Genomic DNA, 13,741 nt, shown 5'->3' with positions numbered 1-13,741 from the left:
GCAACAAGCCTTTGGGAAAATAAAATCAGCAACAGAGTAGCCTACCACCTGATGCTGAATCTTGTATAGTCAAAAGTTCCCGGAATTCTTTCTACTCTGATTTCAATTGCAGTGATGGAGTTTATGCAAACCCTGGTGAAAAATAGCTCTCAGTTATTGAGCCTAAACTCTGAATTATTTTGGTCCAATCAGATATATTATAAGGTATTCTGTATCCAGTGCAAAAACATAAGTGAACATTCAAGGAACAAGCAAGTTGTGTTTTTGGATGCAGATATCTGAGTCTGCTTTCCTGCTAACAGATATTTTTAAGTGGCATTCTAGAGATGAGAAGAAGAATGTCACATAGTCAAGATGTGGGTATCCATAACAGTGTTGACTCATAGTAAACACTCAGTAAATAACATTTGAATGAAAGCTCTGGGGGCACCTTTGGAGTTACAATAAATATGGAGCAGTGGCTTCCTTCCAGGACCTGATAATTTGGCGATGGAGGTATGACAAAAACAGAGTGAAAGGCAGTGCATAAGAGGCATCAGGCACTCTGGGATTAATCATCAATGTCTGCTTTAGGTACTGTAAGGGTGCAGAATTTAGGACATTTTAGGCAATATAGCTAAAAGGGCTTAGAATTAGAACTGGGTATTTTGAGGGATCCTCAGGAAAATAATCAAATGAGTCCTAAAACTCATAGATTACCACAAAACAATCTTTCTTTCTTATGTAAAAGATGCAAAGAATAGATTATGATCATTTTCCTTTATCAAGGCTGCCAAGCAAGATCACTCTGCCCTTTCCTGTAAGATTCCTGCAGTTCTGCTCTCAGAGTGAATAATGAGCACATCTGCTGCTTAAGTCCCCATGTTTATACTCTTTCTCAGTATAAGTCCCTGAATACTGATGAGGGAGAGAGATATCCCTTTGTTTCTCACACCAATTGAAAGGATTGGCATTTACCTACTGAGGTAGTAATTTGATTTCACCAGGGGCTCTCAATATCTGTCCCAGGGAAAGTAATGAAAAACAAAGGGTCAAAACACCCCTTGCCAGAAGGCTAGCCTGATTTGCCAGACCCAACTTTGAAGTCTAGGACAGTTTCATATTTGCAGATTCCCACCTTCAGAACTAAAGATAAAAGTGATATTGAAAAAACCCTACTATCATCTGAAACTGCATTTGATAGGAAAGAAAGGAAATATAATGTCATTGGTCTAGTTTTCGTGGAGCTCTGAAGTTTCCTTCTTGGAGCTCTGAAGTTTCCTTGTTATTAAAAGAATAGGACCACAGTCTATTCCAGAGCAAAACATTTCCTAGTTGGAAAGACACAAAACAAAAGAGGACTAGGGTTTGAAGAGGCAAAGTGTGCCAGGGAGTACACTGAAGGTGAGAGGAATGAAATGGGCAAAAATTGTAATGGCAAAAAACCAAGAGGTATATTTAGGGGATTTAGAGTGAGCCAACTTGTCTGGTGAAGATGATTTCTATAGAAATATAATGGGATATGAGGTATGATAAATGGGAGTTGAAACTAGGCTGCTGAGTGTTTTGAAAGCTATACTACAGATGAGCCTATAAATGTCAGGGAACCATTTAAAGGTTTTGACTCGGGCAGCAACATGATCAAAAGGAGTTTTAAAAGATTATTGTGGGGCTATATTTAGGTGAGCCTAGATGGAAAGGGTGAGAGAAAGGAGGCTCATGGAGTTGGCAACTCAAGATATGATCAGGCCAGGATAAGGAACGTGGGAAAAAGAAAGGGGAAAAGGGGATGAACATGAGAACTAAAACTACTCAAAGACTGTAATATCTGATCTTGATAAAAAAAAAATACATTAGTGGGGAGAAGGCTGTAAGTGGCACATTTCAAGACTGGTTAACTAGGAAAAAGGTGGCACCTATTAAAACCAATCACAGAGTTATTAGCAGCTCCCTGAACCATGCTGCCTGAACTGACCAATATACCACTGAGGTCCTCAAACCTAAGACACTGTGAAACAGAAAGAAGAGAGAACCACTCCTCCTCATGCATTCCTTCTCTCTGGATAGCCCAGAATTACTTCCCAATCCCAAGGGCTGTACCCTTAATCATATCTACAAAGTCCTTTTATCTACAGGGTAACAACATTCATAGGTTCAGAAGATAAGCATGTAGACAACTTTTAGGTGTCATCATTCTGCATACCACAACCACCTAGACATGGAAGCCTAAGGAGAAAGCTGTTTTCCTTTGGAAAGAGAAAAGAGGTAGGAAAGAGCAGGCTTTACAAACACTTCTAGTTCATGATAGTAGTTTTGTTCATACAATCTCCCCCATCTAGAACCCATCCCTTTCTATCCTTTAAAGTTCAGCTGTAGTCCAATCTCCTTTAAAACCCTTTTCAAAGCAACTTGAGCTCATATTATTTCATGCTTTTCCATGAGCATGTTAAACTTGTAAACTCATGAGCAATACCTCAGTTTTTCCTACATTATTTAAATTAATTCTTTCAATCATCCATTCATTCAACAATACTTACTAAGTTTTGTTAAAGGAAATCCTGAAGGTGTAGCCACCATAAGTATAACTATGCATCATTACTGACTTCAAGGAGCTCACATGTTTTAAGATCCTATTTTGTCTCTTCAACTAAAACACTAGCCTCATGAAGGAAGATTCACACATTTGGTGCTTTAGCAGAATGCTAAGCCAAGGCACAAACATTAAATATATGAATGACGAAGTACTAAAATTAAAAAATATCAGTCTTCAATACCAAAGTAATATACTAATCTGTGATCAACAACTACAGAAATTTAAGCATAAACTAGTGATTTAAATTGTATTTAGAATGGAAGAAATTGGCATTATTTACTATCCAACATCTCATTTTTAAAAATTAATTAATTAATTTATATTTTATTTTTGGCTGTGTTGGGTCTTCTTTGCTGTGCATGGGCTTGCTCTAGTTGCAGTGAGTGGGGGCTACTCTTTGCTGTGGTGTGCAGGCTTCTCATTGTGATGGCTTCTCTTGTTGCGGAGCATGGGCTCTAGGCATGTGGGCTTCAGTAGTTGCAGTGCATGGGCTCAGTAGTTGTGGCTTGCAGGCTCCAGAGCACAGACTCAGTAGTTGTGGTGCACGGGCTTAGTTGTTCCGTGGCATGTGGGATCTTCCCGGACTAGGGCTTGAACCCATGTCCCCTGAATTGGCAGGTGGATTCTTAACCACTGTGCTACCAGGGAAGCCCCATCATCTCATTTTGAAAGTATCTTGTCAGGTCATATTTACATAAGATTAATAGAACCATATATTCCTTAATATTACAGCTCTTTCTGTCCTGTAAATAAATAGATTTAATCCTATCAATAGAAAGTTTCCTGTCAAAATACTTCAAGAATGACTGACAACTATACTACAGTTATGAAGAATAAACTGAAAACTTTGAGATAAATCAATAGATTTGAGTCACACACATTTTATTATTAAAAATAAGCATTTAATACAGGAGGCCAATGTTTAATTAAAATGTGGAAGACCAAAATTTCACACTTTTTTTGACTAATAACATCTTATCTTTAAAGTAATCTGTGTTTCATCAAAATACAGTTGGAGACACCAAACTTAGTTCAATAGTGAGGTGTAAATTTGTTACTGAAGAATTATATAAAGTTGCATATAGCTTCAAAATTGATTTGACCATGACTCTCAGCTAGAGGTATATTTTACACTGTGACCAACTACATACAAATGTATAAAACTCAAACAAAGCTTACATAAAACATCTACTCTTTACTACATGCCTATGTACTATGCTATTTTCTATTCTAATCTAGTTTACTCAATTCTATTCCACTCTTTTAAAAATGCTAAATTTAACCTGAAATTGATTTCATCAGCCACTAATAGATCACCAATAGGTTGGAAAACTATTGTTCCAGGACATTCTACACAATTCATCTAAAAACTTAGAAACTTTTTTTTTCTTTATCAATTCAAAAATCTGTAGAAAATAACTCATGGTAGTTATTTTACAGAATGGGATAAGACAGACAATTTGCAAAATTACACTAAATGCTGTATCTTTCACTATACAAAGAGTTATAAAAGCCAATAAATCATAGTTTGTTTACTTTTTGTTTACAGAAATGCTCAAGAAACAGACTCAGACTTTGTTCCATATTTATTATTTGATATCACCAGAAAAAGAAATTATAAACATTTTGATAAACACATTGAAAGATGGTCTGTTTTCGACTTAGATCTGTAAATACTCTTAGCTCATAAGTAAACTGGAAATGTTATTTTGAGTCTCCAGTTTGAATCAAAACAAACATTCTTATGCATATACAAGCTGCAATAGAAAAAGTACACTATATTTTTCCACTAGTGAAAGAACACAGTTGCCAGAATGAAATGTTAAATCAGAAGACTAGGCTTGAAACGCTGAAATTAATAACATCTACAGACAGAAAACCTTATCCAGAACTTCTGATCTGGAACCATGACTCCTACAGTCACTGGTATCACACAAATTTCTATCAACAGAAAAGAGCTGACTTTATTGTTATGATAATATTCTATGTATGTTACTGATGAAAAAACTATTTTTAAAAATATAACTTTGAGTTGAGTAAATGATGAGACAAAATTTCCTCTGTCAAGTGTTGTATTATGTTATCTATTCCCAGGCAATTCATTTATAAACATATACGGATTTTATTTTTAAACTTACAAAAATCTGAATTGATGCAATGAACTTATAAAAAAGCAATCTAGGGCTTCCCTGGTGGCTCAGTGGTTGAGAGTCCGCCTGCCAATGCAGGGGACACGGGTTCGTGCCCCGGTCCGGGAAGATCCCACATGCCGCAGAGCGGCTGGGCCCGTGAGCCATGGCCGCTGAGCCTGTGCGTCTGGAGCCTGTGCTCCGCAACGGGGGAGAGGTCACAACAGTGAGAGGCCTGCGTACCGCAAAAAAAAAAAAAAAGAAAAGAAAAAATGAAAAATAATCTATATATCTTAAAATCACTAAGATGGCTAATTTAATGTTGTGTCATAAAGCAATAAACATATATTGAAAATGAAATTTTCAAACACCAATGCCTAGAAAATGAATAAATTTAGATAGAATTAATGAAGACATGCCCAAACATTTTGGACTAATATTGTAGAGCCATATTTTCTGATCTCAAAATAGTATATAGAGTGAACTTTTATTATATATTGATCAATAAGTGGTAAATAAATGCAAATGTGACTCAGGATTTTGCTGAGATAACATAAGTCTGATATGTATTAAAGAATTTGATTTTAAAATTATTTAAAAATTAATTCAATTCTACCTGAGTAACATTCAAAAACTAAGTAATACATAATAATAATACTAACAACAATAGTAATAAATGAATCTTTGGAAACAATTTACTATAGTTACACAAAAGTTGGTGGTAATGATCATATTTAACCATAATTAATGCAGCACAAACAGTTAAATAATCAATATATGGATGACAGAAATTTGCAAGCCCAAAATTTTCATCTGCTATATTTCAGAAAGTGTTTATCTCACCTCAAAATTACAAAAAACATAACTAAACAGACAGGAAAAGCATAATCATAACAACAGAATTAACGGCAAATTGATTTACTCTAAGAAAGGATTGTTAGGGCTTCTAATCAATATGGAGAGAAACATCATTCATATAATTTTTAGGTGATTACTTCTATGATCTTGACAAAGGAGCAATGTGATTCCAGAGCTCAGATCTTCCTTCTCTGCATGTTACTATTTTCCTGTTTGGCCAATGTAATAAGGTACATACACCTATGGCCACCAACAATGGCCACTAAGAACCTGCCTTACCCCTTTTACTCATTAAGAGGTGTTCCTACCATTAAGAGGTGCAGTCAGTTTCTCCTCCCCTTTTATCTGAGCTGGGCTTGTGAGTTGCTCTAATCAACACAATGTGGCTGATAATAAATGTGAGGTGACATCCCTGGACTTTAGAGTCAGGCCTGAATAGGATTGGCAGCTTCCACTTCTCTCTTAGAACCCTCAGACCACCATGCCATGAGATACCAAGCTAGCCATCTGGGCAGGCCACGTGGAGGAGAACTAAGCTGGAGCTCTGGCTGAAATCCCAGTCCTACCACCAGCTGAATGTAGCTTTGTGACTGATGACATCTAAGACCAGCAGAGGAATAGTCAATACACAGAATCATGAGGAAAAATAGAATTATTGTATTAAGCCACTAAGTTCCTTTTTTTATATAAATTTATTTTTATTTGTTTGTTTATTTATTTATTTTGGGCTGCTTTGGGTCTTCATTGCTGTGTGTGGGCTTTCTCTAGTTGCAGCGAGTGGGGCTATTCTTCACTGCAGTGTGCGGGCTTCTCATTGCGGTGGCTTCTCTCTTTGCAGAGCACAGGCTCTAGGCACCCAGGCTTCAGCAGCTGTGGCACGTGGGCTCAGTAGCTGTGGCTTACGGGATCTAGAGCACAGGCTCAGTAGTTGTGGCTCACAGGCTTAGTTGCTCTGAGGCATGTGGGATCTTCCTGCACTAGGGCTCGAACCTGTGTCCCCTGCATTGGCAGGTGGATGCTTAACCACTGCGCCACCAGGGAAGCCCCAAGCCACTAAATTCTAGTGTGGTTTATTACACAGGTATAGGTAACTGAAATGATTGGTTTACTTCCTCATATGATCTTAACCTTACTGCAGGAAATATCTAATTTTAAGTGCAATCCTTCCTGTACAGCTGTCAGAGCAGGAACACAGATAGAACATAATAAAATAAAATCCGTAATAGGTGTTTAATGCAATCCAGAATGACTCTTCTCTATTTCTAGTCTTTCTAGGGAATGTGCTGAAGCCAGATATCACTGTCAAATCTGGCCACTGACCTACAATAGCCCGGGCTCCACTCTTGGGGGTCCTGACATGGAATGCAGGGGGTATGCCTACATAGTGAGACCTTCACGCAGCCAGACTTTTGAAATATGTGGTGTGTTATCACTGTTTCTTCTTAGGCACTGTTTTATATATATGCTTTTCTGTTGTCCTTGCTATTCAGAACAATCAAAAAAATACAATAATTAAAAGTAGCATGAAAAAGGCAGTGGTTTGATCATTTAAAAAATTAAACATGCATAAAAGCATAAACAGGAAAAAAACATATTTCTTAATGAATATCTAAATGAGCATGTACCCCGAATGTCCAAATCAGACCATTTCAGATATTTTTATCTATAAAAGAATGCTAAACTACCATGAGGAAGAGGATATTCTGGTCTCAAATTTCATGCTGATGGAGTATCCCTGTTCAAGTCGCTTAATTTCTTTATGCCTCATTTTACTGAACAATTAGAATGATAATCCCTATCCCTACATACATCACAGGACATTGGTTCAAATAAATGAGATAATAAATATGAAAGTACTTTTGAAGGCTACCCAAGAAGGTAGTTACTGGCACATGATAAAAATGTAAGGCATGGGATATAGGAGTTGGAAGGGAATTTAGAAGTCAGGCTAAGCAACATCTCTTCTGCATTATCATTCACCTTGTGCTTAACCTACATTGTAAAGGCAGGTCATTTCATTTTCAGACAGCTCTAATTATTAGTAATGAATTTAACTAATCTGCGTCCTTGTCACTTCTGCACTTTGACCCTATTTTATTCCTCCAGAGCAAAGAAGAACATTTCTATTCTACCCCCAGTTCAATTCAGTACAAAAGCATACTATCAAAAATTGAACTAGGACTTGGGCTACAGATATGGATAACACACAATACTAAGATGATGTCTGTGCTCTCATGTCCATTGCAGGCTAGTGGAGAGAGGCACATGTGTCAATAAATTAATGTGCTTCAATGTGGTAAGTGCTGAAACAAAAAGGATGGGGCAGGGACACAGAGAACACAAAAGAGGGAATGATCCATCCACCTGGGACCATCAGGCAGGTAATCAGGTAATCCAGGTAATCCACCTTTAGAGAAGGTGTCTCTAAAATTGTGTCTTGAAAGGTAATTACAAGAATAAGTTAGTGGGGAAATATAAAAAAATGAGTTTGTGAAAAAGCATAAATAGTAACAACCATTTAGTCATTTGCAGGTAGTTAACATGCTCCCAATATCACCTGGCTAAAAATTTCTTAAACAGTATTTACATTAACTTCTTGGTACATAATTTACAGATCTATTCATCACCCAGTCAAACTGGCATCATCTGAATGTGTTACAGATCTGAAGAAGAATAAGGAAGAGGAGGAAAAGCAACAATATACCAAGTTCTAGACACAGATTTTGAAGTAGAGAATGTCTTTTGTTGATACAATCCAAGACAGCAATTAGTTTGTTTGGGTAGGAAAAGGAAGGGAGGGGAGGGACTTCTCTGGTGGCACAGTGGTTAAGAATCTGCTTGCCAATGCAGGGGACACGGGTTTGAGGCCTGGTCTGGGAAGATCCCACATGCCGCGGAGCAACTAAGCCCGTGCGCCACAACTACTGAGCCCACATGCCACAACTACTGAAGCCTGGGTGCCTAGAGCCCATGCTCCGCAACAAAGAGAAGCCACCACAATGAGAAGCCCACATACCACAATAAAGAGTAGCCCCCGCTAGCCGCTCTCTGCAACTAGGGAAAGCCGGCACACAGCAACAAAGATCAAACTCAGCCAAAAATAAATTAAATAAATTAATTAAAATTTTAAAAAAAAGGAAGGGAGGGGAGGAGAGGTGCAAAGAAACTATCACTTGTGTACAAAAAATATCTAGTCCATCTTCAAACTAAGCCTTTTAAAGCCTGGCTTTGCTATCCTGTCTGTAGAGCTGTATTTAACATTTCAACCTAAATGTAACATTTCATATTTATTCCTCTAAATTATCATTTTGTTTTCAGACACTGATTCCAGTTAAATGAAAATAGCTGAATCTGACTCAATGCATCAGGCACTCATGCCATTCAGTTCATATCTGAAATCCTGAAAAGCCCACTCACTTTCTATGTGCTAATCTAAATCACTGATTAAAAAAAATAAATAGCAGAAGAGAGTAATAAGCAAATCTCACTGCCACGATACTCCACTTTACTGAAAATCTGATAAACCACACTCTGTGTGTGTAGCTACCTCAGCTCCCATTCTTCCAGCACCAAATAAGCTAATGATTCTCAAATTGATGTCTAAAGTCACTAGTTCTCCTCTAAGTTCCAGTACTGTATGTCTAGTTATCTTCCAGAATTTTCACACAGATACCCCACAAGGACTCTAAACCCAGTGTTGCAAAGCATCTAGTTATTCCCATGTGTCCTCTAAACTTGCTTTTCCCCTGTTGCTATCCAACTTGCTTAAAGACAGCTTTATCCTAATGGTCTCACTTGAAACCATAACTCATTAATTTTTTTTTCATGAAAAGAGCTTGGTCCTTAAAATATAAATTAGTTTAAAATACTCACAAACTCATATGATTAACCAACATTTCATCCCACTTAAAATCTTTACTGAGAAAATGAAGCCAATGCAATTTCAGAAAATGTACTTATCCAGTTAGGAAAGCTTATAGAATCAAACAGAGAAAACATGCTTTTGGTATGATGTGAGTCTATTGCCTACTGCCCTGGAGTCACTCCCAGTTAACCAACAATTTACCACAAACCAAGTATGATATAATTTCTGACCTGGTATTAGAAGGCATATGTTAGTATCACCATGATGATGCTGATGAAAATGTATAATACCAAAAGATTTGTCTGCTATGAATTTTAGCATTTTATGGCTGTACTTGGCATTTCGCAGTCCCATTAAATAATTAAGTGGGTCTTCATTTCTTCCAAGTGTCATTGTTCTAAGTATGACCCTTCAACTCCAGGCATAGCCTTTGGTAATTGGAATTTAGGTAGGCAAAAACAATGAAATCCTGCATAAATTTTCCACTATAATTCGAAGATTCAATAATCTGTGACCTAATGCTCCATAAAGTAATTCAGGCTGAAAATGGGGCTCTACCAACCACCTGAATGTGTTCCAGTTACCTTTACTGACAATATTGTTCACAAATATTTTTCCCAGCAAGTTTTCTTTATTTTAGCAAGAATAAAAATTTTTGTCAAAAATTTAAACTTTTTAGGGGACTTCCCTGGTGGTCCAGTGGGTAAGATTCCAAGCTCCTAATGCTGGGGCCGGGGTTTAATCCCTGGTTGGGGAAATAGATTCCACATGCATGCCACAACTAAGAGTCCACATGCCGCAACTAAAGATCCCGCCTGCTGCAACTAAGACCCGGCACACCCTTAATTAATTAATTTAATTAAACTTTTTAAAATCTCTACTTCTCAAAAGTTTATATTCAGAATCAAAAACCATTTAATAAACCCCTGCTGTGTTCAGACATTTACACCTCATAAGATTCTTATAAAGTAAATAGTGTTTGATAGGTACAGAAGAAAATGGGTAAGGTTATGACTCAGGGGACAGAAGCCTGGTTCATTTCCTAGGCTTACATGTTACCTGCTTCGATAAATTACTTGTAGTTGAATTTCCTGTTATGGTATCTACTCCCTAGAGTTGTGTGAGAATTAAGACATTCATGTAAAGCCCTTAGAATAAGAAAAGTAAACTGGGACACACAAAGAGAGGTTAAATCACTTGTTGAAAGTTATATAGTCAAGAAGTAGCACTTCCCTGATTCTGATAACTTTCTGTTACCTGATTCCAATTCACTTTCTCTACCACAACTGCATGAAGATTTCTATTTTTTTTTAAGATGTAGACAAGATGGGGACACCAATTAGAGCCAAGATTACTCTAAAGGTTCTCAGAACAGCAAGCACAGCCTTTAGAAGTCGTTTTATGTCAGAGACTATCTTTTAATGTAAGTCACTCCCACTTATTCCACAGGAAACCTTTTGCCTGCTGTTTGATTTAAGAAAACGCCTTGACTTAGTGAAAAATGATGTGTAAAAATACAAGTTTCTGCTGGCAAATAAAAAATGCTTTTCATAAATGGGAAATGTTCTTTGTGGAAGAACATATGTTCAGAGAAAAATACCCAGCATATACTTTTGTATGTAACGCCACTCAGCTTACACATTTGAGGATATCATATTAAGGCTAAAAACTAGAACAGAGATGTGGCAACCTGCAACAGCTGACAGATGTCGGCAAACAAGCCAATGCATAGAAACCTTCTCCACCTCAGAGATAATTACACCCTTCACCAGTATTCAGACATACCCTCTGCAACTCTGGCCTTTGGTGGACCTGTTAATTGTGGAAAATTGCTTCTTTTGCCATGACGCTGGGTATTTCATGATATTCAATCCATGTTTTTCAACATATTTTTAATTGAAACCTTACTCATAATTATAATAATTTTGTTAAGTGGTATCCTTACTTATGTTCCTGTTTACTAAAGGGGAAAAAATCTTCTAATTTAGTCTACAGTGATATTATATGCAAATCTCATTCATTCATCTATTTCCATAAAATTGGTTTTGAAAAACTTTAAAAACAATTCCTGAAAGAAAAAAAAAAACCTCTACATGAGTGAATTTAAGCACATACAGAGTCATTTTGGATGTGCAGTTACAATTTTTATGACTTCATTTTACACAAATATTTTATTGAGCATCTACTGTTAGGCAACATTTTATGGATAGAAACACAAATAAGGAAAATTTTCTCTATAAAAAAGTTAAACTCGTAAGTCTGGACCTCAAGGCCTTCCACACAACAGTCCTAACAGAACTCTCCCAAATAACTGGTACTAACCTCCATCAATGACCTGGAGCATCAGTTAAACCCAGCTTCTTTTGAATTTTCAAATACACTCTGAACTTACATACTCCACATATTTTTTTCTAAAATGTGTTTTTTTCATATGCTTCTCCCAATGCTGTCTAAGTTTAACATACTTTTAACGTTATCTCAAATAATCCTTCCATAATCTCCACCAACCAGAAAGAGTCCTTTTCCAGCAGTTGCAAATCCCTTTTACATGACGTCTCAGGCTTTACAGTCTAGTCATCTAGGTTTGGCAACTCTTTAGTACTATAAGGAAAATTCTGGAAGGCAGAGTCTGCATCTAAAGTTGTATGTCCTATACAGTCTGGTACATTACCTAACACATAAAAGTTATTCATTAAGTACTCTTTGAATTAAGTTTTTAAAATAATTACGATTTTCGGCGTAAGCATGCATCATTTTGTGATACAAAACTGACATACCTTTACTTTTTCATTTCATTTAACATATACACACTTTAGAATTCCCATAGTACTGATATTCTGGAACTCAGAATACGTTTTCAAAAGCCAAAGGCAATTGGAGTCCTCAGGAAGAATACTTAGGCTAGGCACATTTAAAGGAGAAATTACCCATCCCTCCCACCAAGGCAATTGACTTCCCTGTTCACAGGGCCTGAAGACCCTACAGACTTTTCTAGACCAGCCAGTTGTGGGGACTGTGTTAGTCAGGGTTCTCCAAAGCAATATATATAATGTTACTATAGGAATTGGCTATAGTAACATTATATATATTGCTTTGGAGAACCCTGACTAACATATGGAAGGAAGTGAAAAATGAGACACAGATATTTTTGAAGAAAAGACCAGAACACATGGCAAAGAAATAACATTCAAAAATAAATATTTTAATTCAAAACCTGAGTTTGAAAACTGAAAGGGATTACTGATTATATTTCAACTTAATTTTTAAAAATTGCTTTATTATTGCATTTTTTTCTCTTTATTTCAAGGGATAAGGGGGGGAAAGTCCAGATTAAAACAAAACAAAAAACAGGTCATGTACATAAGGAATCATGTTTGCCTCAGACTTCTCCTCTTCACCACTAAATTGTAAAAATCACTCAAGCAGTGTCTACAGAAACAGTAGCTATCCATGAGCCAGATGGGGTTTACAGTCATTTTTTCCTTCCCCGCTTAAAAATAAATTGAATATGAATGCCTTCAAAATAGGTCTGCACCACTCCCTTTTGCCATAGACTTTATCTAAATATCTTATAACTGATACACTTAATGATTTAACTTCCAGTTTGGACCCTGCATACATTTGTGAGTTCCCTTTAATCTGTAGTCTACAGAGAATTTTTAAACTAATTAATATTGGAATTCATGTCTGAGGCAAAAGAACTTGTCTTCTGATATTCATGGCACTCTTAAAACTTATATCCCAAACTAAGCACCAGTTGTCTAGAAATAAAATAGATAAGAAGAATAGGCAAGACATGGTTTACTAACAGTGTCAACAGAGTATTAAAGGTTTCTCTCCGTGTTTGTCTTACACTAAAAAATATAATTGTGAATATCTGTGTCTTAAAGATAAAAACATGACAGTTAACTTTAATATTATATCAACAAAACCTGTGAAATAGGTGAGTGGGGGCATAGGAGCAATAAAGAGTGCTAATTCTTTCATTCTGCCCTCTAATAGTTGATATAATTTCCCCATTAACATTAACTTAGGTTTAAGTAAAGTAAAAGTTTTTAAAGTAAAATGGAACTAATAGGTGAATCTGTAACAAAAGGTAAATCTTCTCTCCAAATCATTAGAGAGAAAAAATAAAAGGAGTGAAAATAAATTTCACACATCAAAAGAAGGAGGCAAATCATAAACAAACAAAGCAGAAAACAGTAAATTTTAGAGTCTAACAGCTCTAGCTCTTATTAGCAATAGTAAATGAATTAATGCTCTTATTAAAAGACAAAGATTTGAAGACTGAAAATAAAAATCAATCATATGTGCTTT

At 36.4% G+C, this 13,741-nt stretch overlaps 1 protein-coding gene across 1 annotated transcript in view; it reads right to left on the bottom strand.

Moving 5' to 3' along the window:
* Positions 1-13,741, bottom strand: part of RALYL (RALY RNA binding protein like) — an 850,423-nt gene that overhangs the window by 767,108 nt on the left and 69,574 nt on the right. The gene's annotated exons all lie outside the window — the stretch shown is intronic.

Source organism: Phocoena phocoena, chromosome 17 (genome assembly GCF_963924675.1).
Source record: "Phocoena phocoena chromosome 17, mPhoPho1.1, whole genome shotgun sequence".
In the NCBI taxonomy this organism is placed as follows: domain Eukaryota; kingdom Metazoa; phylum Chordata; class Mammalia; order Artiodactyla; family Phocoenidae; genus Phocoena; species Phocoena phocoena.
This window is presented reverse-complemented; position numbering and strand designations above follow the sequence as displayed.